The sequence below is a fragment of the Buteo buteo genome, chromosome 2, assembly GCF_964188355.1.
Source record: "Buteo buteo chromosome 2, bButBut1.hap1.1, whole genome shotgun sequence".
NCBI lineage: Eukaryota > Metazoa > Chordata > Aves > Accipitriformes > Accipitridae > Buteo > Buteo buteo.
Window position 1 is genome coordinate 75871231 of NC_134172.1, and position 24443 is coordinate 75895673.

General features: G+C 42.8%; 1 protein-coding gene across 1 annotated transcript in view; it reads left to right on the forward strand.

Moving 5' to 3' along the window:
• The window catches only part of CDH4 (cadherin 4), a 465783-nt gene that overhangs the window by 335873 nt on the left and 105467 nt on the right, over positions 1-24443 (forward strand). The window lies entirely within an intron of this gene.

The window sequence follows — 24443 nt, forward strand, 5'->3', positions numbered from 1 at the left end:
AATAATATGTATAAACTTGATGATGTTTTCAAGCAACAGCCTGACATAGCTCTGACCTGTGCAGGTGGGTTTGTGTTCCTGGTTGCAGATGTGGCTGGGAAGGTGCCTTGGATAACCAAACCATCCCTGTAATAGTCCCCATCAGAAAAAATGCTCCACGACTGCTGTGTGGGGTGGGCAGAGGCTGAGATGTGATAACGTGATGTTATTTTCCTCCTTTTTAATTGGGAAGTAGTCAGTGTTACTTTAAATCCTCATTAGAATTCAAAGAGCCCTGACATCGCCAACACTGTTTTAGGATTAGAATTCGTTAATTAATTTAATCCTCTCCCCTTCTTCATCCTCGCAGATTCTGCAGCAGCAGATGGCAAATCCTTAAGACTTCAGTAGGAATAAAGGGTTAAAATCCCAAGGCCTGGATTAGATGAGATTGCAAAAAGTGCATGAACAATTCTCAGTGTCTGTCTTATGATTTGCCAACTTCTTGGGAACAAACTGCTGAAGTGCAAAGCAGGCAGAGTCCCTGGCTATTAGCAGTATTTAGTTACAGTAGATAAGATTTGGGGCTACGTTTCCTGAGCATGTCGCTGTAATAACTTACTTGTTTGTTACAACTGTTTTCCAAAATCACAGGATTGTTCCCTAATGTGTTGGTGAATAATGTGTTTATTATTCTTGTCTGCAGTAAAGGGCATCTCAGTGCCTGGAAAATCACTCATGTAATAAAACCACTGCCATTTTATCATTTTAATAGAATAACAATTTTGTATAATGTTGCAAATATTACTCTCCAATATATGATGGTGGCAGTAACAACAGAAGACGGGCACTTTTATAGCACAAAATTATTACCTTGTTTAGATTATTAGATAAAATTTTTACCATCACATTAAAATGAAAACGAAATGAAGACCAATAAAACAAAGAAGGGCCCTGTCCAAGCAGAAGCCCTGGGAGGTTGGCTGCCGGCCGTGGGGGCTGCCAGCCTGCGTGGAGGGCACTCATCCAAGGAAGGCACGCTGAGAGGTCGCCAGCTGATTTTACATGGAGAAATTTGGCTGTCCAATGTGCTACTGCCAACCGAGGGTAACTTCTTGAAATGTTTTTAAGGTATAGCAGTAAAAGGGAGGAATACAGAGGAAGCCTCAAGCTCTCTCCTGTTGTGTCATTGGGAATAAGTGTGAAAAATAAGGAGGATCAGGTCTTTTGAAATGTTCTTCCTATGTAACAATCAAACCCTTTGGGGGAGCAATACAGCTCCCACTGGTTTGAATCAATACTAGAGCAACCTGTTAAAAAGAGGGATATGCCATGAAACAACTGGGTTGTAGGAGAACAAGTCAGCTGTAACACATCCCTGGCTCCTGCAGTGCTATGGGGTTTACCGCTTGGCCCTGGGGCTGCCAGGAATGGCTGAAAAATTCAAGAAGGGGTTGTCGCCTCGATCCTTCATCTTCAGCACAACTAAGAGGAGATGAGCAGGATTCTGCTCGGTGAAGGAGCACTAACACTGCAGCCTGCTTATTTAAAATCAAATTTGTGACTGCTTCTTGAAGGTCAGAGCAAATTAAATTGGTACTTGTGGTCCAAGAGATATAAAACACCATTTTTAGTATTGTTATTCTCTTACTGTGCATTTTTCTCTCTTTCTCCTGTTTGGTATTGGCTTTTGATACCTCCTATTAGCTTTTTCTGATGCTTATTAATATCTTTCTACTGGCTCATAGAGGTTTTACACTACAGTCTGCAGATACAGTGAGATCTCTATCATGCAGCTGTGACTGATTTCTTTCCCACCTCTTCTTCCTAATTTTTTCCCTGCCACAGTATCACACTAATGTATCAGTCTGGTTCACTATTGGAGTCACGTTATGGTTTTGCTCCATGAACTCATCTTAATGTTACACCAGCCTTACAAATGGGGGTCAGATCAACTCAGCAAGAGCTGTTCCAGCGCGGTTGGTAACGTGGGGTTTTGGAGAGGTGCTCACAAGCTTACCGGCAGCTCAGCCAGGCTGGTCAGTGTGAGGCATCTGAACATTTGGAAACCAGAGGAATAATTTTAGTGTCATTTGGGTTTAGCCCTGTTTCTTAAGGAGGTCTGCTCAATAGTTTTTAACCTTTCAGTTGATTGAAGCAAATTTTACGGAAGTGTAGCATTTGTTCTTGTGGATATCATAAAAATGGGCTTCCAGGTGCAGGAGGCCTTGCTGGGCTAAAGAGCACCATGTGAGCTCAAAGCTTTGACCATAGCTCTGTGATGGCTTCAGTCTGAGGATCCCATCATTTCTTACCCTTGAGGAATATCATGCAATACTCAGTCCCCAGGAGCAAAGTATTTTTGGTTTAGAAATGCTGGCCTCTACAGTTCAGTTCTTAATGTGTCACCTAGATCTCAAAAACATTTGAAGTCTAAAAAACACTGTTTATTTCTTTGTGCTGATATCCCCCGGTGCTTAGGATATTGCAGTTAGCTCATGAGTACATTGAGAATGGTATTTGTGTCTGTAACCTGTGGTAGCATCAATGGTGTAACAGGTAAAGTCCTAAACTGGAGCTTTATTAATAGTTCTCAAAAGAGCAGGACAGGTGAGTATTCCTTGCTGAAAGGCATTGGTAAGTTCAAGGTAAATGCTTCCAAGTACAATGTGATACTCTCTGCTAACTATGTTTGGCATATCTCCCAGCACATCCCAATCAATGCAGAATAAGGTCTACCAAGCGTTGGTGAGAGCTGCATATATAATGTATATGCAGATATACTCTGATTAAATCACTCTAAACAATGCTGAAACAGTGGGACAATTCATTACCAGAAATAAATTGGTAGGGACCTGCTGCAGAGTTCCCAGCATTGCCAGCTCTCCCAGGATCGAAGAGCAGCACCCCATATCCTCCACGGGATTCTGCAAAAGGTAAAGCAAGCTGGTAGCTCTGGGATGGAGTCAGCAAATGCAGCTTCAGAATAATGAAGCTCCTTTAGCCGGTCAGAGCTTGTTTTACCGTCGGCCCTTGCGGGAGGCAGAGCTCCCGGTGGCACAGTCGCGGGGAATGTCAGCACAGCGTGGGGCAGCAGCAGGCGGAGGTGGCCGCGGTAGCTGTGAGCAGCCTGGAAAGCATGCCTAGCACAGGGCAGTGCCCTACAGAGCTACCAGCCCTGGTCCCAGAAGCAGTACAGCTTCATTAGTGTGGCACTCTGCCCTGGCTAATATACCCAAATTCTCAGCAGGACCAATTAGCGAGGGCAGGCTTAGATACACGGCTTCCAATTCTGGCGCTAACTCGCAGTGCCCTGTAGACATTGCATCTAGTGTTCCACGCTGAGTGGCCAAGCTGTGCCACCGTGTGTACCTGACCCCTTGATGTTTCCTTGAGCACGGCCTTTCCTGAAGACTGGCTCCCTTTTTCCCATTGCAGTCCTTGTGCCAAGCGATCCCGCGAGGGCAGGGAGCGATACAAACACCACTTGCCTTGCCCCAGCGGTAATTCCCTGTCCTCGAATGTCCCAGCTGGCAGAGTAAGACACAACTTGCCTATCCCAGCGTAAGCGGAACAATATAGTTTCTTACTTCTAGCCTCTTTTTTTATGGCTTTGCTCTGCTAATTCCTTAAATTAGATATTTTTCACATGAAAGGTTTCCTTTTGACTTCCATCGGCATTTGTCAGATTCTTGGGGCAGAGGGCAAAACTCAGAACCTACGTTGGGGAGTGCGGCTCCATTGATGTCAGCAGAAATTTGCCTGCTTACATCAGTCCTGAATTTAGCCCGTAGTGGTTCTTTTGTAGCATCAGAAAGCTTTGTGTGTGACTGAACTGAACGTCCACGCGGTAAGATCAGAGTGTGTCTGGGACAATTGGCATGTGGGTAATTGGTACATTTCTGTAAGAGAAAATGGTTCATGATCCTTATAAAGGAAAATAAAATAAAGTAATGTTATTCCCCACTGGCATATTAAGTGAATTGATAGTGTTTGAAAAGGCAGGTATTAAATCTGGAAGCAGCATGAGTGTTATGAAGTAGCTAGCAGTTTTATCCCAGCAATATAAAATTCCTATCATTCAGCTCTCACTGATTTGAAAGTCACACATTTATTTTAGATTGTAGCCATGAATTTCTTGGGAATTACCTGACATGAAAGCATGGAAGAGTCACTTGATAGGAACTGACAAGACAATATCAAAGAAAACATCTTGATACACTTAATCCAGTTCCAAGTGACTTATAAAAGTTTTTTTCATCCAGCCATATTATTCATTAGTAGCATTTTGGTATTAGGAAAACCATTAAGTTAGATAAAAACTCTAGGCATCCTGTAGGGCAATAATCTAAAGCATCCCCAGAGATCTGATTTCAGACTCCAAATGGATTAGGTCTCTTGTGCTTCTTGTATACATAGTTTACTCATGAACATGAGCTGTCTGGCTCTTTATTTCCTCGCTGTGCTGTTAATGTGAAAAATGTTACATAAACATTCGGCATGTCAGGATAAGAAACTGTTACCAAGAGAGCCTGGGACTACACTGGTAGGTGTATTAGAAGATAGGACTGAAGTTTTTTACCTTTGGACTGTATCTGTCCTGTTCTGCCTGTGTTTAATGGTCCCAGCTTTCATGATCAGTAAAAATTCACCAGCTGATCCTGCTTTGAATTAGTTCAGACCGAAGGTGCAGATGAAACAAACAAGAAAGAAGCCCAGATGCATTTGGCACGATCTGACACCACCACTGGTCTGATGTAGATGACCAGATGTTTCAGGGCACGGGAGATGTCTGCTTTTCTTTTGACCGTCCCCGTGTCCTGATGCAATGTCAGAGCGCAGAGATGTTCTGGCTCTTGCTGCTGGGGAGCTGTCTCCTCCCATTACTCCACCAGATGATTTGGAAACCGTGACCCTTTTCCCATGTGTGTGATATCCACAGCATCAAACACACAGGCTGTCAAAGCCAGCTGTTGCCCTGAGGAAAGGGCAGCGCAGTACGAGGGGAGGGGGCACCCGCTGCTCAAGCACCTGCAGATTCTTCTTCTGAGGATGCAAGATGTTCTCGTGGGCTCCTCTAGCAAACCCCCGGGAGCTGATGGGACAGCAGATTTGGTTCAGGTAATAGAGCGCTTCATAGTTGCAAAGAGCTCGTGCTCCTGTATTCTTAGTTAAAACAAGCTGGTGGGCTCAGTGCTGGCTCAGTGTTGCTCTCCGGTGGGAAGCTGGGAGGAGCAGGACAAGGAGCGATGGATGTGTTTGCCTTCCCTCTCCTGAGAGAAGAAAAAAGGCTTCTGGGTTGGGGTTTTTTTTTTGTGTTGGCTTTAACTTTATGGTTGGCATCTGTCGCTGATGAGCAGTGGGAGCTCTGAAGTGCTGACCAGCTCTTTTCACAACTCTTTAAATAACCAGAAAGACACACAAAGTAATAAAAAGAGGAGAGGAGAGGAGAATCCATATTAAAGGCATTAATAACTTGAACAGAAGTCTCTATTTAAATAATGTTTTGAAACATACTGTCAAATGGTTGTTTATCATATGAGGTTTGTAACACAGCCTTTTTTTCCCCTGAAGACCTAGGGACAGAAGTGTGCCAAGTCACACAATTGCAGTTCTACATTCAAGAATTTTTTATTAAAATTCTCAGGAGATAGTGGCACTTTTCTGTCACGACTGTCAGTGGAAACATTAAGACCCTTGCACACGTAAGGCTTTAATTGCTAGCATAATGGATGTTTGTTCTCTTGCAAAACTTCTTGTGGCTGTGTTTCTATGTCAGGACTAAATGGGAATGGGATTGAACAGTCAGCGTTCTTCTCATCCGAGATGCTGGATGTTTGGGTACCTTATACCCTTTTTTGAAAACTATCTTCTGTCTGCAAAAAGATAACCGCTTAAAGAATGAGCAATCAAATGTTTCCAAAGCATCTTCTAATTCTTTTCTTGTAAACAGAATTCTTTATTAAGCAAATCATTTTTTAACACAATTTTCCAGGAAAACAGACTTGAATGCCTCTGTGCTCTGGCTATATGGCATCTCAAGGACCTCACTGAACAAATAAGTGTTTTGAAAGAATCTGCTCTGAAAAAAAGCAAGAGCCTATGACTTCATAAGTGATAATTGTTTATTCTATGTGTCATTTCAATTCTGTTGCTAAAACAGTATCTTTGTATGTGTGCCTTCACACCACACTTGTCTCTGCAGTACCCAGGAACCTCATGAGAACTTAACAGGGAAGTAGACTTTTCTTAATCAAATCCATCTACCAGTTTCCAAGGGAAACAAACAATTTTCCCCCATGCTTATTTTCATACTTTCACACGTCATACACACACAAAATGTTTCTACTAATTTAAGAATTATGACAGTTCACCCCTTCTTTCCTTCACAGTACAGAAGCAATACAGTTTGAGTCACATCAGTAGCATTCCCGCAGACCAAGATTATAGCTCAGCAGGAAAACAAGTCATTCCAAATTGTCTCCTGGCATAAACATTTTGGATCATTATTATATTACAACTGAAAGGGGAAAAATCTTGGGTTTCAGACTTTTTTTTGTGTTCTTGTCATGTGAAAAATGACAGGGCTTTTATTTTTACAATGAGCATTACTTTTTTGCTGGTTCTTACGGCTTTAGCAGTAGCAACTTTTAAGAAAAAAAGTACTGTGTTTTTAGTATGCTGTTATTACACATGCATCTGTGGATTAAAGGCTCCCTAGGTACCTATTGATACAATAGACCATAACAGCTCCTTTGGAGTCATGTCAAACTGTTATAATCAACCCTGTCAGTGATCCACAGATAATAGGACATTAAGAGATGCTTGAACCATATCTTTTGATCCCAGTCGCCGTTATCTGAAGCAGCGTGGAGGTACATGCTCTTCGGCCAGTGCTCCAGTCACACACTCCGAGATGACCACTGAGGTGACACTTAGCTGGGAGCAATACGAAGGAAAGTGATAAACAGCATCTCCCCTGGTTGAACATTGCAGTTTAAAATGGCAGCATAGCTGGAGAAAGACCTCCCAGCAGCTACTGCTGTGCTTTGCATTTGTACTTCTCAAAGGGTTTTTATGAAGGAAAGGTTCGTCTGGAAGGCCTTGGGCCTGGGGCCTTTGGTGGACAATGTTCTGGCTCCTTTTCTACCAAAAGACCTGGCAGTGAGGGCTCTGGTAGCTAGATGTTTGTTGGATGTTTGCATTCTTCTCCTGTTGGTAATGGTGGTGCTGGGATCTTGAGCCATCCATAAGAAAAAAAAGAAAAAAAAAAAAATATATATATGAGCAGATTCTGGTACTTATTCTGATATACTCTGAGCAAAACATCTTGTTGAATGTTGACAGAAGAAGGAACTAGACAGGATGGAGCATTTAAACCCCAAATCTTTCTTCCTTTAATTGCTGCCTCAAATTTTCTCAACTATTGTGTGATCAAGAAAGCCAGTACATCCTCCACTGCCATTTGAGCATGGCACAAGTGACTTCAAGTGGGATTTATCTGTTTACCTGCTAAACCTCTTGAATGAATGAAAGCTGGGGAAGTGTAATGCTGGAGCTGACAACAATATGGTGCAGCTGGTCCCTACAAGCTATTTAAAGTGCTCTCTCCAGTTAGCCTCTTTAATAAGAAAAGAACTTATTACTTCCACAGACTCAACGCTTAATTACACCAACTCTGGGAAGAAACTAATATTGTGAAGGTCAGTAAAGTCATGACCCTGCAGTATTCAGGCCTGATTTTTCCCTTATAAAACTTAAAAGAAGAAATCCCTTTTATACCTCTTAGGCCTTAAGATTTGTGGGGTTTAATGGATGTCTGGCTGTCACATAAATATATAGCTTTAAAGACAACAAAATGTTCTAGGCAGTAAGAGAGGCTAGTTTAAAGAAACTGCTTGTGTCATGATTTCGTACTTATCCCTCAGAGAAGATGATTAGGTCCTGTGAAGACAAAAGGACAAATGATACATTTGTAGTGTGGAATTAAACACTAACAGTTTTCCAGGGAAAAAAGAAGAAAAAAATCTCCTCTTAGAGAAAATAAATTTGAGTGGGAAGTAAAACTAAGTTAGTGTATGTATCTATACATGCACAAAATTGCAAAGTTTTTTTCTTACTTAAGTTAGTAAAGGTTTTCTATAGCTGTCGGTCGGCTGATAAATGTTTGTAGGTCTCTGGTACCTGTAGCTGGCCATACTTGATGTTATCAGACTCTTGCCTTATTCACTGGTAGCTTTGCTGAATTTTAACCATTTGAGATGTTTGATGTTTGTCTCAGGCAGAATAGTTTCAAAAAGTTTCGGCTGAAACAGTTCTTTCATCTCCTGCAATTAGGGTTAGACTAAAATGCATTTCCTCATTTTGATACTTGCTTGTTTTCTCTGTTACAGGCTGTTCCAGAGCTCTTTGAAGTCGATGGAAGTCCGTCCATTAACTTCAATAGACTCTAGTTTGTCCCTAATCGATAGTAATTTGATTAAAATAGCTCTGAATGTTCTGGATCCCGGTGGACATTTAAGTTCTTCTTTAGGTTGCAATAGCCCCCAGCTTTTCTGTGCGCGGTCAACTCCGTTTGCCAGGATAAGGGAAAGAGTAAGGAGACATGTGAATCTCACAATTACTGCCGCTCTTGCTAAATAGTGGTGGACAGGTTTGAGTTAGGTTAAACCTACACTGTGCGATGTGGATTCGAGTGGCTGAATCCTTCCACAGCCTGCTTTCTGCAAGCAGCATGGTTAACCTGGTACAGAATGGGGAGGGGATTGTATTTTCTGTTTTCCCTTTTGTCTTATTCCTCCCAGCCAAGAGGCAGACAGTTAATAAAGCTTCCTGAGACTGCTCTTCCTTTAGCTGGTTCAAGAAATACACAGGCCTAGGGAAAAAAAACCGTAATGTTTCATTGTATGAGTTTTCTTACTGCTCTGGAACTTTCTTTGTGTTTAGGCCATAATCCTTTAAAAATCGCAGTGTCTTTCCTTGCCTCTACCCACCTTGAAAGAGCTTCTCCCATGGAAGGTGGTGTTGGTCTCCCATGGCAGAAAGGACTCCTGGGGTGTTTCGTCCGTCCTCCCCTCCAAAGCTGAATTGCCAGCATCGTATCCCAGTCGGCTCTCGCCTGGTCTGGCCACATCCTGGGTATCTGTGCAGTCTTTCTGCTGCCCGCTCAAGTGTAACTAGTGAAACCTTTCTATACCAACTACCCAAGCCTTTGAGAGAACTCAGATCAGGTGGTCAGAGATGCTTCTGGTCTGATCTGTTGTTTATTCACCATCACCCTGAAGTTTGGAGCTGAAATGCTGGCGTTTCGGAGATTGCGTCTTTTTCTTCTTGCATGCTACCTGAATGAATGCTCATAACCTCCCATTACTGCTTACCCTGTACCAGTGTACCAATTTCTTTTCTCAACTCCCGTGTCTTTTAAACTCAATATAGAAGTGAAAGAGAGGAAAAACAGCAATGAAGCTCTGTATTGAAATGGAAGTTCACAGTCTGACACAGATGCCCATAGTCTTCCTAATCAAAAGAGAATTGGTGAGCCTTGTGCAGGCAGGTGCCCCAGCTCAACCACAACCTAAATAATCCTAAAATTGAGATCAGAGTCTGTCGTTGCAGTTGCTGCCATGTGTAGCCACTACCAGGTTCTGCCTCCCATGCTGAGGCAAAGAGTTGGGTGCCTGAAAGCCCCAACCTGCAGAACAGCGGGAGCCCTGGCACAGGGAGGCAGCCTGGCAGCAGGAACACCACTCCTCTGTGGGGAAGGCAAATTTGGGAGTCCTGGGGACTTGGGATCAAAGAGCTGCGGAAATGACACACGTGGCATGTCACAGCGCACCCCCTGCTTGGTGATTCAGGGCGCGGTGTAGACAACCACGCATGCCACCTCTTAATTAGAGGAAAAATGCTGTCACCCCAGTAGTGGCTTCGAACCAAAAGGGCTGAGCTAAGGGGGGGTGTCATCTTCCAAATAAAGAGCTGGGCAAGAGCACAAATGCCTGGGAACAGGGCCGTGGAGGGAATGAATAAGACGCCCTTCCAAAGCGACTGTTTCTTTGTTAGTCTTATTAAAAAATATATAAAAATAAGCTGCCACTATTATGCTCAACACAGCATTTTAAAAGTTCACATGGTTTTCAAGCATACCCCGCTAAGCACAAACTATGATTCATTTGGAATTTGCTAATTAATACTGGCATGGCATTGTCCCCTGCTGTTGCCCAACTTCTTGCTTGAGAGAACTTTTTCTTTTTAAAGAAAAAAGAAAATATTTTATCTTGGAACAGTAAGGTGCCTCTTCAGATGTGAAATCTGCCGAGACAGAACAGGAAGGGGGTGAAATGTGGGGGATTTTCCCTTTGCTTTCACCAAGTTCCTTTATCATCGGTAGCACAGCCTGACTCTTTAGTAAGGTGATGACCAGAAATAACATTGCAAGAAATGCTAGCTCTTCCCTCATCCCCATCTTTAAGTACTACAAGCTGGGGAAGAGCAAATCATCATTTAAACTCTGGATATTGCAGCAGGCAAAATGATTTTGCCTTTTTTCTCTCTATAAACTAATGGATGTGGAATCTTTCAGAAAGTAAACCAACTCCTCTTAATAAAGCTCTGCATATAGATATTTAGCAGCTAAGCACTAAATCCATGGAATAGGGGGAAAGTGCAGAAGTAGTGGATTAATATATAAAAGGATGCTTTTTCCCCTTCAAAGCCTCCTTAAGTGCTGACTGATGGAATAAACCCTGAAAACTTTCTCTGTGCTAATTGTCATGTTCCTTGGCTTGCATCCCATTTGCTGTCTGTCATCCTCTGCAGTTTAAGAAGTTTCACATAAGAGCTAGCTTCTTCTGTTTACAGGCATACCATGTAGTGTATTCAAAACCAGGGATAGTTCAGAGGGTCAGGAAATCTTCCTCCTGCTTCTTATTAAAAAGAAAAAAAAAGCCCTGAAGATTTACAGTTTGAAGAAACATCATTCCCCCACATACATCCAGCTTCTCAAAGGCACAAGAGCCAACTTTGAGCTTTCCTAGAAATAAACATGAAGCGATATCCCACTGTAATCACCACAGAAATACTGGGTCAGCTTGTCAGCCAGTGGAAATTGGTGTAAAGCCACTGAACTAAAAGAAGCCATGCTGATTTACACTAGCTCGGAGAGCAAGGCACGGCTTCTGAAGCAGCCGCATGATTTTGGTATGTGACAGACTGTTTTCTTTTAATTTCCTCTGATAAAAAAAGATACTGTATGAAATAATAATCTGTTCCTTTTTAGTATCACCTTTTGAGTATGTATGGGATTGCTAGAGGAAGATGACCTGTAATTCCATCCCAATTAAATGCTGAAAGTCAGCAGTTCACAATTCTTTCACTGGTGAATTTTTTTAACCATCCCAGTTCCCAGAGGACCTATTCCCTGCGTCATTATCAACTTTTTTAAATTGAAAGTATTATGAAGGCAATTTCCTGCCACCAGCGACTTTCACATCACTTTCTCAGGGCCCTGCAGCCTGAGAACAACCACTATGACTAAATCTATCAGCAATGGAGGATCACGTGGAGCGACCTGAATTACAAAAAACCAAAATGCTGAAAGAAATGTTCTATAAGAAATGGTTTTCCTTTACTTACTGCTGATGGTTTAAAAGGTTGTTGGGGACCACCGTGTTTCAGGTGCACTCCTGCTGTCACCAGTCTCCAACGAGGCTGTAAGAAGACGTGTGTACTGGGTGGGATGGATCTGTAAGACCAAGAGGGCATATTTCTGACTTACAATTGAACTATAAAATCTGACACAACAGTGGATATAGTGAACAGAACAAAGAGCACAAGAAAACGCAGAAATGTTGTAAGAGCTCAGATTTCGTTTGCGCTTCTAAAGAGGAAACCAGAGCAGGGTTTCCCAGCTTTGTTCCTGGAGGGCTGCTCGTGGGATTGAGGACCAGGCTGGGTGCTGTGCAGTGAAGTCATCTGCAATGCAGCACCTTTGCTTTCAGTTTGTGTTAAGTAAAAATCTCTTCCAGGGCTGATATAGAGGCTACAAATAACCTGTGGCTGCACTATGGGAAGCCAGGGCCAGATTTTCTGCATATTTGTAGTAAGATATGCAGCGAGCCCTAGAAATAATCTGACTTACTTTTCAGGTGCTTTGGCAGGGATACAATTGCACTGACAATCTGGCCCCAATTTGCCAGTGTTGAATATCTTGAAATGTGTCATTGATGCTGTCAAATGCACAGAGGAAATAACGTTTCCTTCCAGTCTGTTTTACTTACTGTGTGTTAGTTGTAGCTGTACTTGACCGACAGTAAAAGTGGCAGCAGAAGTGTGATTTGCGGTTGGTAGTACCCCTTTAAATAAAGCCCAGAGTGCAGATTTCTGCATTTCCTCCTTTATTTGGCTGTTCCCAGAGATTGCTGCTGGTCCTTATTCTCAGTATTGCCAGAGATATCTCTATTACACAGCTTGGAAAACAAGCAGAAGGTCGGACGGGTTCTCTATGCTTGCAGTCTTTCTCTATTTTACTCCTCCGGCTGCAATTGATAGACCCAGCGGTGTGGAACAAACATTGCTCCCGTAATTAACTGCTGCCTGTTAGATCTGCAGGTAACATGCAGCTCTGGGGTTGTAGAGGAGCTTTGGTGGCAAAGCAGAAGTGCACATAACAGAGAAACAGATAGGTGACGTACAGACACGTGCCATTTTCTCTTGTAGGTCGCCTCGTTGAAAGTATTGATGTGCATATTGGGGATCTCCAGTTAAGAAATGGAGTTAGACCCTGCCAGTTGCATTTACAGTATTTTGCTAATCTATTCTTTGAGACACCACAAATAGCATATTTCATTGTGCTGCTTTATTGATCGAAGGAAAGATTCGATCTGACAGCAGTTTCAGAAAAGCCTTCAAGTTGTCCAAGATGTGGTAGAATTATTAACTACCCTAAGCTGACATATGGTAATTTAGCGTTTAATGTTTGCCCTGACATGCTGAGGAGTCATCATGCCAAGCTACCAGCTGATGCCCAGAAGTTTATGAGTACATAAATAATAGCTGAAATAGTTTTCTGGAGCCATCTTTAGATTTAAACATCCAGCCTTTGATTCGTTGCATGTTATAGTTAAACTTTCTTTGGCAGGGTGGCGGGGGCTGGAACCCTGCTGCACTACCCACTACAGTTGGAATAAATTAATAGGATTTTGCAGCTTTTTGCAGCTGTATTTGTACAACTTCATCTTGAAATAATTTTAATTTCTGTGCCTAGACTTATAATTTTTTCAAGCGCGTTACACAGTTGGCTGTACATAATTATGTCTTACAGCCATAAGCACTGACAATCTGCTTACCTAAACTATTCTGCTCTAAACTTGTCATTTAACTGATGGTGAAGGAATTGCATGTAATTCACCAGATCAGAAATTAAAGTACCAATTAATAATACTGAAAAAAAGTTAAACAAGAAATTCAGTATGTCTGTCAGACTATGTGCAATTATAAAGTCAGTCGAGCACTAGCATCCCACATCAGACTGGACTCCACCATCCTTATTAGCCAAGTCCACCAAGCTGTGCGTTCCCGCAGAAAATCTGTGCAAGTGGTTCGCACCTTGCCCCTATTTGTGGAAGTGCTGGGAAAGGCAAATGGCATCAGCAAATTAATGTGTCCCCCTCCGTAAATTATTAGTAATGGGAACGCTTCTCATTGTGAGCCTCTTGAGATCCTAGGAAGTAACTGCTCTTTGGAGCATTAACGAAGCTCCAGGCTACCTTGCGGTGCGTTTCACCTGCAGTGCACAGGAGCCGCACATGCTGGCACACACGAGCACAGCCCCTCTAACTGCCTGTGCAGTATTTGGGTGTACTTGCATGAGTACATCTGCAGACACCCGTTCAGGAGCAGGGCTGCTGAGCCACTTCTTGTGACGTCTGTGTTTTGCACCTTTTGCAAACAGAGCTACCTATGTGAACGTGGTCGTTGTTATTGGGGTTTTTGGAGGGTGGGAAGCTTGAGGTTGTGTCTGTGCTTGAGACTTTTGAGGACTGTTACTGGCTTTGGGGAGTTGAATTCAAAAACAGAATGTGCCATAAATGGAAGCGAGATGTAAAAAGGCTCTAAAACATGTCAGATATGACGGGGTATTTTGGTTGGGGTTGGGTTTGTTTTTTTTAATATATGGCGCCATGTCCTCAAGCAAGCCTGTCTGCCTCTTGTATTAAAAGTGTATGGACAGGAAGCACATCAATAAGTCATATGAATAAGTCCAACATGAATTCAAGTCAAAGTAAGTAGGGATCTCAGATCTAACCCACACAGAAGTACAGTTAATGAAAGAGAAAAACTTGCCAAAAATTCAGCCCTGTGAATTCGTTCCAAATGAGCAGAGTTCAGCTAGGTTTGAAGTTTCCTAGAAGGCAATCTCCCGTCCCTAATGCGCGAAGCAGATTTGCAGAAACGCTGGGGGTGTGAGTCTGAGGACTCCCACGCCAGAGGGAAAGGTACCTTTGAAAAGCGAGGCCCGAGCGCAGGAGCCGCAGCTGCCGAGTGGACCCTTAGCAAAGCCACGGAGCTGCAGGAGGATGCGACAGGACGGCTGGGACGGAGGAGAGCTGCCCGGGAGAGGGCTGTGGGAGGCTCGACACTCGTAGGTGGTGGGGAGCGCGGCTGGCACGCACGTGGCATAGCTGGTCTGCAGCATTTTTGCACAGGTAGTGGGCGCACAGCGTATGTAGCTGTACACACGCACACCAAACGTGTACATGTGGGCACGGCGCTGGATCGTGCAGCGTGGGCTGGGGTGCACGTGTCTGACTTCTACCTGTTTGCTGTTACCTTGCCGGATTTTCCTGACCGCAGGCTTCTCGCGGTGTCTTGCTCAGCAGTTGCTTAAAGGAAAAATGCAGCGCTCTGATGTGCTGCTTAGCTGCTGTTAACCGTTGCAGAAGGAAGCACATGTATCCATCCACGGGCAGAATTTGGCCATCAGGGAAAAGTTAGAGACAATCCAATATTTTGTCTGCATAACATATGAGAATGAGTCCTAGGACCAAAGTCATCTCACGCTGGTTTTGTTCAGTGCACAATAAATCATCGAATCATAGAATATTTCAAATTGGAAGGGACCTGTAAGGATCATTGAGTCTAGACCCGCACTGATGCCCATTAGCATTGCTCCTATAGTGCATAAGGAGAACTTCATTTTCTGCTCCCTCACAGCTGGTGTTTCCCTTTACTGACCATTGAAATAACTTCTGTATACACTGTGCCATGTAATCTACCCTACAAAGCAAATGAATGAGTTTGCTTTTCCTATAATTAAACTTATTAGAGAGACTTTGAGAACTGCAGAGCTTTAAATCCTGCTCTGCAAGCATCCCAAAGTAGTGTCTCAAACATGAGCCTCAGCAGATTTTGTTCTTCCAAAATATACACACTAGAGGGTTTTATTGTTGTTTCCTATTGTTAGCTATTTGCAGACAGGTCCAAAAGCTTAATTTTATGCTGAGACTAGCATTGCAATCATGCCACAGCACCACTTCTCCATGATCAGTAATATCTGTAGATGTCATGCAAAATGTGAATTCAATGCATGGCTATATGTGGTTGGAAAAGCCAGAGCTCATTACAAAAGCAAAGGTTGTGCTAATACCAATTACATCCCTTGAGTCTGGGGAAAAACTCCCTTTATGAGGACACAAGTGTGTTTGTGCCCCACTGAATGTTTTTTCCCTGTGTCCAAGTTCACTGTCCTACTGAGAGGAATGCTGCTTGTGGTAAATTGCTGCGTGTCGTTGTACAAAGATCATTCTTCACTTGTTCTTCTGCTGTGCAGCTTAATTTTTAAACGCCATGGACCAGATTTTCAGCTGAAATAAATTAGCATGCCTCTGTTTGAAGCCAGTGAGTCTACACTGATTTATACTAGCTGAGGGCTTCGATCATTAGTTACAGTGGTCAAGTTACTCCTGCGTAGGTCAGTATTTGCTACCCTTGTTTATCCTCCGCACTGAGCACTCAGGTTTCCTGCTTAGTTTTACCCAGAAAAGCGCTGGATTCTCTTTGCCAGGCTGGCTTTGTGGCAGACCTGACATAAGGCTTCAGGACAGGCACACTTCAAAAAGAAATGAGGACAAAGTCCCACTGCCGTGATTTTTCTTGACTTAGTCTTCATTTAGGCATAGCCATAGCAGGCAGCAGTAGGGTCAGCTGCAGGAAGGCGCTGCAGGATGGTACCCTGTGGAAGGATAGCAGTGTGTAGCCCTTCTTAAATAGATAATGAAGGATAATCTTCTCTTGCCTGTCATGACTCATCCAGCACAGGAATAAGAACAGTGTGTTTTGAACTCTCAGAGGTCTTTTCTTTGACCTTTTGTCATGGAGCATCCTCTACAGCAGAGGAGGGCTTGTGCATCTGGTTCAAATCCCAGTTAGTTAATATCAGTCACTTGCTTCATGCACAGTATGAACCAACCTCACTTCTTCAGAGCCAAAATTCACCCGATAGCAGCACATGCAACTCCGCTGGGATGCCTTCAGTCACTACACTGAGGAATCTGCTCTCTTGTAAGAGAGATAAGAGAAAGAGTAGTAAAAACAAGTCTTGTTGCTTCTGCTATCAGCGTTCTGGCAGTGATAAGACATTGGTCACGTGGTGGTATTCTGCTGATCCATAATAATCTTCTCTTCCCATCAGAGCTGCTCTCCTCCCTCTCACTCACCTTGCTACAGTCTGAAGCGTTTCCACAGTGGAGTACTTAAAAACTGAACCAGCTGCAAAAGGCCTGAAGAAAGGCACATGTCGCTTTAGAAATCACTCTGCCGTATCAATTACCATTAGATGTGGAAGATCCATTAGCATTGGCCAGTTCCTGATACAGGCGCATTAGCTTCTTGACCTTCATAATAGCGAGTAATGAAAATTGCTTAATTATTTAATCATGAAGACTACGCAACAAATTGCAATTTACTGAGTTTTCACTGGTAAAAGACGGAGACCTGGCAGGGCTGCCGTTGTCTTAGCTGCTGTCGGTCCCGAGTCACTACTCGGAAGCTTCGGCCCAACTGGAGAGTTAGGCAGAGAGCGGACTGGCCCCACAAATCCTGCAGACCTCAGTCTTGCAGTGTCCAGACAACTCATGCTAAAACATAAATTCTTTGCTGTTTCAGCAGGTAGGAAAGCAAAGTTAAAATGCAGCAGATCCTGAGCCTGGTTGCAGTGTTGCGCACCAAGTGTTCTGTGCTTGTAGCATCTCATCTGATCATGTATGAAATTCGGTTTCCTAGGCGAAGCGATTGTTATTTTGCTTTTATCCCAAGCAGAATAATGGAAGTTTTGAATTGGACCGTGAGTCTGACAAGTTCATTTTCATCCCATACTTATGCATGGGGTCACACATAGTTGTTGGCCAGAATCGCAGGCAGAAATTCTTCTCTCCCACTGCATTACGGTCTCCTTATTGAGCCTGATTTATATTCTCCTGTTCTCCATCTGCTCGATGTTAACATTTTCATCCAGGCAGAGATGAAAAACCCTGGTAAACAATTCAAAAAAAACTGGAAGGGAGAGAGGGAGTGAAGACTATCAAAGCTACCGATGGGCATAGGGAAAGCTTGGGAGAAATGTATCCACGTGGACGTAATTGGCCTGAAGGGAGCTGCTGCGTTGGAGAACAGCCCTTGGACAGAGGGAGCTGCGTGAAAGCCAAAGGACCTGCGAAACGCTGGAAGCTTTCAGCAACTGAACATTTGGTGAAGCGCCTTAGCCAAGCGCTCGCAGGGTCAGTGCAGAGGAAGCAAACTCCTCCTGGTAAGAAGCAGGCGAGCTGATGGGGAACAGGTTCCTCTGCAGGCAGCGGAGCGCGAGCCGGGCATGCGTGAGAGGTTCTTCTCTTTTGGGTTCAAACATTTTACGGCTTCATTTCTTGCTCTAATGCAGGCTGCATCATCACTTAGATCAATAACTTCAATGACAGCTTTAATCTCTCTGACATACTAGTTTTACTCTGTTTTATCATCAAAATAAATACATTATAAATCACTTTGCACATATTTCAACTGGCGCAGAGGAAGATTTAACCTGACATGAGAGACATCCAGCCATTGGGACAAAGGGAATGTTTTTACAACTTGGCTCTGGATTTGTATTTTAAAGAGGAAGAAACTTAAGCTCTTGCGTAGTAGTAATCATAGTAGCTAAATGTTGTTTGTAACTGCAGGAAGAATGACATTCATCACAGTGAATCTCAACCATGTGAAAATTAGGCATCTAGTGTAAGCGCAGTCCTTGTTTCTCTCTCTACAATATGTGGAAAGAAATTCCACTTCTTCCAGGAAATTCGATGTGTACTCAAGCGTTCAAGACAGGAGAATGGATTTTGACCTGGAAAGGCTTACTTGTCTTCCGTTTATCTGGCTATCTTAGACCAGATACAAAGTTTTTAGAAAGTTATGTATGAGATGAAACCAGTCCCAACTGAAGGAATAAAGAAATCCACAATGACAAGTGTACATTTCCATCGTTTCTTTCTTTGCCAATAGAGATCTTTTCCTACTTAAACCTTGTTTGCAAATAGCACCGCCATGGGAAACTTAGCTCAATTGATGGTCATTTTGTCCCAGAGTGGATAAAGACTTTCAGGCTGCTATTAAGCGCAATGTTGTAGTTAGTGGAAGTATTCCTTTTAGTCAAACATGATAGCTGCCCTTGCCATGTCAAAGCATCCTCTTTACAAGGCGCAGAATAGATGGTTTTCTCTGAAGACAGCTGAAGTGTTTTAGAGGATCTCCTGTTTTCTTTTTTCCTTTCTTTCTGGGAAGTAGCTTGGGATCATTGGCAAGTGTGATAAAAGAGGACAGAAGTTAATAAATATCACCTTAACCTGGTTGGGTCTCCAAATCTGTCTTAATTTTTCTCTGTCTGACTTTTGCATCTATTTATTGAAACCATATGTGATTCTTTAAGCAGCACAGAGTAATTTGTTTGGAAATACAGGGCTAGAGATGTGTCTCTTTACTGGCTTCTAAAACAACTGTGAAATAAGAGTTAAGAACTTTTATACAAATGAGTCTTAAACATATTGCAGATTCAGTTAAAAATAAATAAGTCCTTAGCAAGGATTTCAATAAGCAGTAAGAGTAGCTGAATTAAAATATTTCCACTAAAATTAATGAGCCAATCCTGGAATGCTTAGACTGACTCTTAAGTGTGCTCTTTTAAAGACTTTGAATATGTTTGCCTGTCTGAATTTCTATGGAGCATTTTGAATGCATGACAGATTATAGTCTTCAATTATTTTAATTTGGTTTTCTTAATGGGCAAAATAGCTAAGAGCTTAATAATAAAAGACACTTATTGCTTATCATTTACATTATTTTATGTGTTCATTAATAATTATAATGGGTTATATAAAACAAAAAAATCAAGTCTAAGTCTCCCCAGGTCATGTTAGTGCAAATGTTGCGTAGTATTCTATGGGAGATTTGGGAAACTAAGTATTTTTTGAAGGGCAGTCTTAACTCCGTACATTATAGAGTAAGTTGGAGAATTTGAAAGGAAATTTATTTTCTAGTTTGCTCAGTGGGTAGAAAATGCAACAGAGTATAAGGGGGCTGCTTTGCTTTCTCTAGATACATTCCCAGGCACTTACATATACCATCACACAGTGATAGGCAGAACCCAAACCACGTACGGCTCGGTGAAATCCTCTGAATAGAGTTTGTTGGGTACAGGAATACTGTTGTTACAGTCCCGTCTTCTCTCCTGTAGGCTCAGTAGTCCTTGTTTGTTCAGCCTTTGCTTACACACTCCGTTTCCTAGGCTTCCAGGCATTTCCTTTACTGATATCTAAACAATCTCCATTGGGCCACTTTTTTCTGGCAATGTCGTGCTCCAAAAACTGTGTAATTTATGGACTCACTGGTGTCCTTCAATCTGCTGACCATAGTCCGCATTGCCTCTGCTCCTGGCACAGGAGAGTTACGGGGATCTGTGGTGGTTCTTGTCATCTGCTAGGATGAGAGAGCTTGTAAATTCAAAACCCCGCAGCGAGAAATGGAAGTGCTAAGAGCACAAGAAGGATATGGATCAACAGGAGCAAAACAGAGTGATAAAATCTGGTACCTCAGAGGAGCTCATCAACTGAAATTTTGCTTACCAGTAAAACTTGCGGGAACAGTTTAGCTACCCAGTAAATCCTGATGGAGATGCACGAACCCTAAGATTTTATCTGTAAAAGCAGGACACAGTCCTGTGTCACAAGCACAGGCTGCTTTTCAAGCCCGTCGAAATGTGACATTGCTACAAAGGAGAAAGCCAGCTCTGAAGGGCTTAGCCCTGTATTATCTCAAGACTTGCAATGTTCATTTTCACACATTTTAGTTACTATATCAGAACCTGCGGTGGAAAATGCCCATCTGTGAAATCGCACCGATTTCTCCTGTCTTGGGATTACTCTATGGAAATGAGAGCTAAGTTAGACTCTTGGCATTTTGGTTCTGAGTTGCAAATATTGACTGGAGCCCTTGCTCTCCGTTTTGGGTGGTGCATCAATGCTTCGAGCTCAGACCCCTCCGCAGCCCCCCGCTCCGCTGTTGGGCTGCAAGGCCGCCGTGTCCTTGCTTGCCACAGCCAAGCGGAGGTCTGGCAATGCGAGTTCGGTGCCCAGCTCTGCTGCGGGTTCCCTCTGTGGCTTTGGTAGCCAGTCTCACAGTTCCCAGATGGTCCATTTGTATCTGTCAGCATAGGTGAGGATACTCGCCATCCCAGGGTTCCTGCCGGGAAAATTTCACCTGTGTTCATGAGACAGGATAGGATCAGGGGACCACATCCACCACCGTAAATTGCCTTTTGATCTGGGGCATTTTCCCTCATCAGCGTAACAATCCGCTCCAAGCTCCATCCCAGAGGGGTTTTTTAGAGAATAAAAGCTGCTTTACGAGCAAATTCCTCTTACGACAGTCATCAGCTGTCATCATTCATCCTGCTCACATCATCATACACAGTGCTGTACGGTGCCTGGCGCTGGAGAAGCTCAAAGCTCCAAGGGTTCTCTGAGTAAAAAATGTATAAATGCAGCTAAGGAAAACTGTCCTTCTGCCATCTGTTCTGTAACCCAGAACGCTGCATACCTCTTGACTGCATTATAAAAGGAAAGATAAATGAAAAAAAATCCATGTGTATGTTCTCCAATCAGAAGATTATCATGCGGATATGTTACCATCTTCTCACTTTCCAGGCATAAATGAAGGAAAAAGCAACTCTCTCCTGAGCCAGTAAATTCCCCCAACCAGTAATTTTTTTTCTCCTGATCTAGTGAGCTCCTTGGGAATAGAGGGGTTTTTTATTCTTATTATTATTATGGTAAACTGCTCCAGGAACGGTTTCAACAAAAGAAGTAAACCTTACATTGTATTCAGATAATGTTCTTAACTTCTCAACAAGATTTACTAAATTGCACCCTGGGAATTATGCAAATGAAACCTTTGGTCAAAATGTTACAGGATTACTGAAAAAAAAATTTTTTTTTTAAATCTCATTAAGAGTGCTAAAATTACATGTTCCAATATAAAAAGCATGTGCCTTTGTGCGATGAATATCTCCCTGGTAGTAATACATACTATGCTTCATTGTCAGTGGTCTTTGCAACTTTCAGTGACAAGTGCTACTTCTTACATGATTTTTTCTGAACATTTCACATCCTTGTATTCTTACTGGAAATGGAATTAAGTACAGGTAACAGGCAAACTATTGTAGTATGATGGCAATTAACAACAAATAATGAGTCATTGCTGAATATTTGCAACATACTTCCCCCATCTTTGTTTTGCTCAAAGCAGTATAATTAGCTCATGGATTTTTCTTAGTATAATTGGGCAAGTTGTGTGGGTCTTATGATATATTTCATCTCCTAGATCTGCAATGATTTACATACAGACAGCTTAGACCCTATTAATGCTAATAAAAGTGCTGCAAGGACATCCTATAGCATACACTTTATTAAACTGTACATAGCTTTCTTAGAGAGCTTCTGTTTATCTGCGTTTCCTGAAAATAAAATATAGTGCCTTTAGCACTGAATATTTAAATCCAGCCTCCTTTTCCCTGTTTCTGTCTCTCTCTATGCATTTCTAATGCTTCTATCACAATGGGATCTGGGTACTATATGCAACAGGAAATAGAGCAGAAAAATGTCCGCAAAGAACTAACAGATTCTGTTATTCTGTGATTCAGGTTAAAATTGCTTCCATTTTAGTTACTTGGAGAGAGACTCGTTTGCTGTTTGGTGCCGTAGTTGAGCCAGGCTGGGGCTGGGGCTGGGCCTGGGGAGACCCTCCCAGCTCCTGTATTTCCGTGACCAAAAAGACAGGGGAAGTGCAGATACCTTGGGTTTGGTCTTTTTTTTTTTCTTCCACCTTTGTAAAGGATGAAGGGCTGGTTTTATCATGACACGTTTTAGGTCTTTCGGAGCTGTGCAAACACACATTAATAGAGACAGACACACAACCGTTCATCCCACATTACCCTTTTTAATTTCTAAGATGGAAACCCGATGCTGACTCAAAGCTAGAGGTCCAGTGGTGGCTTTCTACGTTTTCACTTACTTTAAGCCTAGCTACAAATGTGTACATAGGGGGTTAGAGCTTGAACTCCCTGACTTGAGCTATACATTTTGCACAGACATTCACGTAAATTCAATTTTCAGCCCTTTCCGCCTGGCAGGGTGAAAGCTAACATTCTGAAAATGGGGACTGTGGACTTCAGTTCTTGAACTGGTGAGTCGGTTGCCATCATTAAAACCCCAGTTGTGCAAGCAAAGCTTGATTTTAATATGCTCTTTTTCACCCATAGATTTGCTAATGAAAATTGGGTTCATGCCTGTCTGCTTGAGTCCCTATTACAGATACCCACTGGGCCCACAAAAACCTGCATAAACAGTTGTGTGCAGCATGAGGGCACTTTCACAATATCCCCTGTACCTCTTTTAAGTGATTATACCAGTGTAAGTCCAATCAGTTTTCCTTGGTACTAATAGCCTAAACAAGCAGTGAATCCTGTAGAGAAAAGACAGATGAAACTGTCTCTCTTCCTTGACCTTCAGCTCCAGAAGCGTAGGTGCAGCACGAATCAATCCTGGCAGTGTCTAGTAATAACTGACATTATTAGCCGTTAACGGGAGCAGACTATTTGGTGGAGGCAGTACAAAGAAAACAGTGTACAAACTTGGTAATGATCTGGACAAAGGCATCAAAGGAGATTCTCAGGGCCAGGGGATCTGATATTATTCTGCACCGACACGTTCAGCATCTTGTCAGCCTCCCGCGTCAGGAGAGGAAGAAATAGCGGTAGGTCACATGCGGGAGGAGTGCGAGAGCAGCCCACAGCCCCGTCCCAATTCCTTTGCCTGACAAGTGAAGCCTCCTCTTCCCTTGGGAAACCACCTTCGCTCCCCAAATTGGGGCTGTTTGGGGGGGCGCAGGGGCCTCCCGCATCCCACTGAGCCCACTCAGGCTCCTCTGAGCATGCTGCTGCCGTAGCAGAGATGCTAACGCACACTTGGCTACGAGGTTTCTATTATCTTCCCGCTGCTTTGTTGTATTCATAGACCTGTTAGGGAAAAATTTATGCACATCGCTTTTACACTGCCAAGACAGTTTGTGATGGTGCAGGGGGTGGTAATTTATTTGTACCTTGCACTTTCTTTCAGGAATAGTCACGCTGTTGCAAGGATTTCTTTCAGCATTTGATCAGAAAATTAAATTTGGGTTTAAAGAGACAGTCAGGGTTGCTAGGACAACATACTAACCTCCCTTTTTTATTTTCTCAGCTCTGTATCCAAGGTTCATGTAATTTGTCATGCTGTATTCAGTTTGTGTTGTTCTCAAGGTATGGGAGGGAAGGGGTTTCAAAAGCAATGTGCCAAACATGCTTTTCCTCAACAAATAGTCAAATGAAATGGTAACAACCCACCGGGCATTCCCAGCCTTGCCTTGTTGAGCCAGCAGGGTTGGACAAAGAGGGAGCAAGCAGCCCTGTTCTTCAAATTTCATGGGAGTATTTGTGTGCACAGTCACAGGGACTGAGAACATGATGTGGGAGCTTGCAGACAGCGTTTTCAGAAGTGATTAATGGCTGGGAGACTCTGGGTATAGCTGAACAATTTGGACACTTTACGGAGCCTAGGGTTTCAATAACACGTAAACAGCAATTTTTGTGCATATATTCTTCCACATCTAAGGCAAAAAGTCAGAATTTCAATGATTCCTAAAGAATTATCATGAATAAAAGAGAAAAATAGCTGAAAATATGTGGAATATGCTTTTCCTGGCTTTTCCCCAAACCTTTGGCGTACAGCTCCCTTGTCAAAATTGACAGCAGTATTACATTCATGCAGCTTTCAGGCTCAGATCTTTAAAGTTGTTTAAACATCTATATGGCTTTTGTCCAAAACTTATCGATTGCTGTCTTTGTTATT